The sequence below is a fragment of the Leptonychotes weddellii genome, unplaced genomic scaffold (genome assembly GCF_054177405.1).
Source record: "Leptonychotes weddellii isolate Sample4059 unplaced genomic scaffold, ASM5417740v2 HiC_scaffold_3994, whole genome shotgun sequence".
In the NCBI taxonomy this organism is placed as follows: domain Eukaryota; kingdom Metazoa; phylum Chordata; class Mammalia; order Carnivora; family Phocidae; genus Leptonychotes; species Leptonychotes weddellii.
The window spans coordinates 1-5,524 of NW_028004851.1; the positions used below are offsets into that span (position 1 = coordinate 1).

General features: G+C 49.0%; 2 pseudogenes; both read left to right on the forward strand.

Moving 5' to 3' along the window:
- Window positions 1-1,356: 1,356 nt before the first annotated feature.
- LOC115943467 (small ribosomal subunit protein uS2-like) lies at window positions 1,357-2,473 on the forward strand (annotated as a pseudogene).
- A 1,512-nt stretch (window positions 2,474-3,985) lies between these two features.
- On the forward strand, window positions 3,986-5,250 carry LOC102742995 (prolyl hydroxylase EGLN2 pseudogene; annotated as a pseudogene).
- The last annotated feature ends 274 nt before the right edge of the window (window positions 5,251-5,524 follow it).

Here is a 5,524-nt window from a genome sequence, read left to right on the forward strand (position 1 = left end):
GTGTTGGGAAAACTGAACAGCCACATGCAGCAGAATGAAACTGGACCATTTCCTTACACCATACAAAAAAATAGACTCAAAATGGATGAAAGACCTCAGTGTGAGACGGGAATCCATCAAAATCCTAGAGGAGAACACAGGCGGTAACCTCTTCGACCTCAGCCACAGCAAATTCTTCCTAGACACATCGCCAAAGGCAAGGGAAGCAAGGGCAAAAGTGAACTATTGGGACTTCATCAAGATAAAAAGCTTTTGCACAGCAAAAGAAACAGTCAACAAAACCAAAAGACGACTGGAGAGAATGGGAGAAGATATTTGCAAATGACATATCAGATAAAGGGTTAGTATCCAAAATCTATAAAGAACTTATCAAACTTAACACCCAAGGAACAAATAATCCAATCAAGAAATGGGCAGAAGACATGAACAGACATTTCTTCAAAGAAGACATCCAAATGGCCAACAGACACATGAAAAAGTGCTCAACATCGCTCGGCATCAGGGAAATACAAATCAAAACCACAATGGGTTACCACCTCACACCAGTCAGAATGGCTAAAATTAATAAGTTAGGAAACGATAGATGTTGGCGAGGATGTGGAGAAAGGGGAACCCTCCTACACTGTTGGTGGGAATGCAAGCTGCTGCAGCCACTCTGGAAAACAGGATGGAGGTTCCTCAAAAAGTTGAAAATAGAGCTACCCTATGACCCAGCAATTGCACTACTGGGTATTTACCCCAAAGATAAAAATGCAGTGATCCAAAGGGCACTGGCACCCCAATGTCTATAGCAGCAGTGTCCACAAGAGCCAAACTATGGAAAGAGCCCAGATGTCCATCAACAGTTAAATGGATAAGGAAGATGTGGTATATATATACAGTGGAATATTACACAGCCATCATGAAATCCTGCCATTTACAATGATGTGGCTGGAACTAGAGGATAGCGAATTAAGTCAATCGGAGAAAGACAATTATCATATGATCTCACTGATAGATATGTGGAATTTGAGAAACAAGGCACAGGATCATAGGGAAAGGTAGGGAAAAATGAAACAAGACAAAAGCAGAGAGGGAGACAAACCATAAGAGACTCTCAGGGAACAAACTGAGGGTTGCTGGAGTGGAGGGGGGTGGAAGGGATGGGGTGGCTCGGTGATGGACATTGGGGAGGGTATTGTTGTGGGGAGCACTGTGTATTGTGTAAGACTGATGAATCACAGACCTGTACCCCTGAAACAAATAATACATTATATGTTAATAATAAAAAAAAAAAAAAGAGCCTTTTCTGCACTACCCAGGGAAGGGTCCATATGGCGTTATTTTGCATTCCTTTCATAACTTAAAAGGAAACTAATGTCCGGAGCCCTCGATGTCCTGCAAATGAAGGAGGAGGATGTCCTCAGATTACTTGCAGCAAGAACCCACTTAGGTGGCACTAACCTTGACTTCCAAATGGAACAGTACATCTACAAAAAGAAAAGTGATGGTATCTACATCATAAATCTGAAGAGAAAGTGGGAGAAGCTTCTGCTGGCAGCTTGTGCCATTGTTGCCATTGAAAACCCAGCTGAGGGGCGCCTGGGTGGCTCAGTTGGTTAAGCGACTGCCTTCGGCTCAGGTCATGATCCTGGAGTCCCGGGATCAAGTCCCGCATCGGGCTACCTGCTCAGCAGGGAGTCTGCTTCTCCCTCTCCTGCTCCCCCCTCTTGTGCTCTCTCTCTCTCAAATAAATAAATAAAATCTTTAAAGAAAAAAAAAAAAAGAAAACCCAGCTGATGTCACTGTCACATCATCCAGGAATAGTGGCCAGCGAGCTGTGCTGAAATTTGCTACTGCTCCTGGAGTTACTCCTACTGCCGGCCGCTTCACTCCTGGAATCTTCACTAACCAGAGCCAGGCAGCCTTCTGGGAGCCGAGACTTCTGGCGGTTACTGATCCCAGGGCTGATCACCAGCCTCTTACAGAGGCGTCTTATGTTAACCTGCCTACCATTGCTCTGTGTAACACAGACTCTCCTCTGCACTATATGGACATTGCCATCTCTTACAACAAGGGAGCTCACTCAGTGGGTCTGATATGGTGGGTGCTCGCCAGGGAAGTTCTGCACATGTGTGGCACCATTTCCTGTGAACACCCATGGGAGGTCATGCTGATCTCTACTTCTACAGAGATCCTGAAGAGATTGAAAAGGAAGAGCAGGCCGCTGCTGAAAAGGCTGTGACCCAGGAGGAATTTCAGAATGAATGGATGGCTCCAGCTCCTGAGTTCACTGCTACTCAACCTGAAGTCGCAGACTGGTCTGAAGGCGAGCAGGGGCCCTTTGTGCCTATTCAGCAGTCCTCTACTGAAGACTGGAGCGCCCAGCCGACCACTGAAGACTGGTCTGCATCTCCCACTGCTCAGGCCACTGAATGGGTAGAACAACCACTGAGTGGTCTTAACCTGCTCTTCCACAAAGGCAAACAAAATGGAAATAAGTTTGCCAGAAAATAAACAGTTTGTAAAAGTCAAAAAAAAAAAAAAAAAGAAGAAATATAAAACTTTCAATTCCTTTGGAATAGACACAGTGCTCCATAGCTGGAACTTTACATACAGAATTAAGATTCTTCAAGCACCCTCAAGTACTGACTATGTCAAATATAAATTTAAAATTTTAAAAAGATATCAACTAAATTCATCCAAAGAGCTCAATTTCACATGCACCTACCCAGAGAATTTAGATGGTGAAGTTTTTTGATCAGCTGATTGGTTGGTTGATTTGGGGTTTTAATTTTTTTTCAAATTAATGTTTTGGTCTTGGGCCTTAACTACCATATCAGAAACTTTTTTTAAAAAGGTAATTTAAAAGGGTGCCCGGGTGGCTCAGTCAGTTAAGCATCTGACTCTTGGTTTTGGCCCAGGTCATGAACTTGGGGTCCTGGAATCAAGCCCCATGTCGGGCTCTGCGTTCAGTGGGGAGTCTGCTTCTCTCCCCCTCTCTCTCCCTCTCCCTCTGCCCCTGCCCCGACTCATGCACTTGCACTCGCTCTCTCTCTAAAATAAGTAAATAAATCTTTAAAAAGAAAGGTAATTTATAATAACTGTGATAGTTTCTAAATATATACACAAATTCTTTAATACTCTCCCTTCAAGAAGTAGAGCTTAATTCTCATCCCCCTGACTATGGGCTGCACTTTGCAACTGGCTTGTAACAAATGGAATATGGCAGAAGTCAAGAAACAGATCATGAAGAGATACCATGGCTTCCATCTTGGTTACTCTCTTGGATCACTTGCTCTGGAAAAAGCCAGCTGCCACAATATGAGAAGCAGTCCATGTGGCAAGGAACTCAGGACTCTAGCCAACAGCCATGTAAGGGGAACAATCTTAGAAAAGGATCTTCCAGTCACAGTCAAGCCTTCAGATGATAACGGCCCCACCTGACATCCTGACTGCAAGATGAGAGGCCCTAAGCCACAGCCACCCAGCTAAGCCACTCCCAAATTCCTAACCTACAGAAACTGAGATATTAAATGCTTGTTGATTTAAGCTATAAGGTTTGGGGTAATTTGTTACACAGCAATAGGTATAATTACAATAATGCTAATACAATAATGGTGGCCCTTCAAGTCGTTCAGGGTTTCCTGTTCAAATTACTCATCTTCTAAATATATAATGTATCATTTGAGACCTAAACATCATCAGGGGTATGGTGTGCTTTGCAGCACTGGTGGCTGGCACAACTGATGGTGTGGAGGGCAAAGGAAAAAGCTCACCACCCTGACAGGTCCTTTCCTAAGCCCCTAGGGGCAGCAGGGGACTTGGGGACCAGTGAACACACCCAAGGTGCGAGAAGAGCCTCTGCTGCCTGCCCTTCCTCACCCTGCCCCATGCAAGGCACAGCTGCCCAGCCCCAGCTGCATCAAATGGAGGAGGCAGAGGAGGGTGGCATCATGGGCCTGGGCCGTACCCTCCATACCCAGGGGATGAAGACGCTACTGCCATGGACAGCCTGTGCCAGCCACAGCCCCTAAGTCAGGCTCCCTTAGTTGCCAGATCCCGTGTCACAGCCCTTGGATCCTGGCTGGGCCAGGATCGGGATAGAGAGTTACCTGCGCTGTCCCCTGCTACCCTCCCACGACAGACCAGGAACACCTGGTGAGGCCTCCGCGGGGAGTGGGACCCCCAGGGCCACAGCCACCTCCACCACAGCCAGCGCCCTGTGGTAGGGCTTCGGTGGGCAGGATGGTGCTGAGTTGCAGCTGCTGCAGAGTGAAGATGTTGCAGCACTAGTCACCAAGGTGTGCTAGGAGCTGATGTCCCAGGGTGCCAGGCCTGAGGTTCCCAAATGGAAATGAACAGAGGATGGTGGGGATGCCTCTGCACCCAAGCAAGCGGCCCTTGGGACAGGCAGGAGAACCAGGAGGCAGAGGCCAAAGGGGAGGGCAGCATGGGCTGCAGCAGTGGCAATGGTGAGGCTAGGGTGTGGCTGAAGGAGGAGGTGCCACCTGCTGCACCCAAGTGCCTGGCCCCAGACCGTACTGTGCTCTGCATGCAATACTATGGCATCCGTGTCAGGGACAGCTTCCTGAGGACAGCACTGGGTGGCCACGTGCTGGCCAGGGTAGAGGCCCTGAAGCAGAGTGGGCACAGGCGTGACAGACAGCTAGTGAGCCAGCAGGCTATCCCACCACACAGCATCTACAGGGCCAGACAGCCTCAGTAGAAGGCCATGAGGCCAGCTGCTGAAGCACTGGGCTCCTCATGGTCCATGTGGATGCTGTAATCTGCCACTGCACTGGGTGCTGGGTGGCTATGTCAACAACGGGCGCACCAAGGCCATGGTGGTGTCTTACTCAGGCAACAGGCTGGGGCACATAAGGCATATGGACAATCTCCACAGCAATGGGCACTGCATCACCTCTATCTATTACCTGAATCAGAACTGGGACATCAAGGTGCATGGCGGCCTGCTGCAGATCTCCCCTGAGGGCTGGCCTGTGGTAACCAACATCGAGCCACTCTTTGATGGGCTGCTCATTTTCTGGTCTGATCAGCAGAACCCCCAAGAGGTGGAACCAGCCTATACCACCAGGCATGCCATCACTATCTGGTATTTTGATGCCAAGGAGTGGAGAGCAGCCAAAGACAAGTTATCAGCTACCATCCAGAAAGAAAAGTGCCCAAGTACCTGTGTTACAGCCAACTACACCCACGTAGTGGCCAGCCCCAGAGCTGCAAGGACAGACAGCCTGCCCTGACTTCAGGAGAGCCTTTGGCCCCATGCTGCTGGCCAACAACCCATCAGTCTCAGTGCCTGCTCCTTTTCTGCCACTGCTGCTGCTCCCCACTTTGCCTCTGCCCTGACCAGTGTGGAGGACTCCATCTGACATCGAGCACCACGGAGGAGACACCTCTCCTGCCCTGTGATGGGAGCTGGGGCTGTGCCTTGGGCAGGCGCCAGGGTTGGGAGCTACCATCACTGGAGCTGGGGGCCTTTGGTTTACCCTGTCTGGTCCTGTTCCTCTCAGGTGTGGAGAGC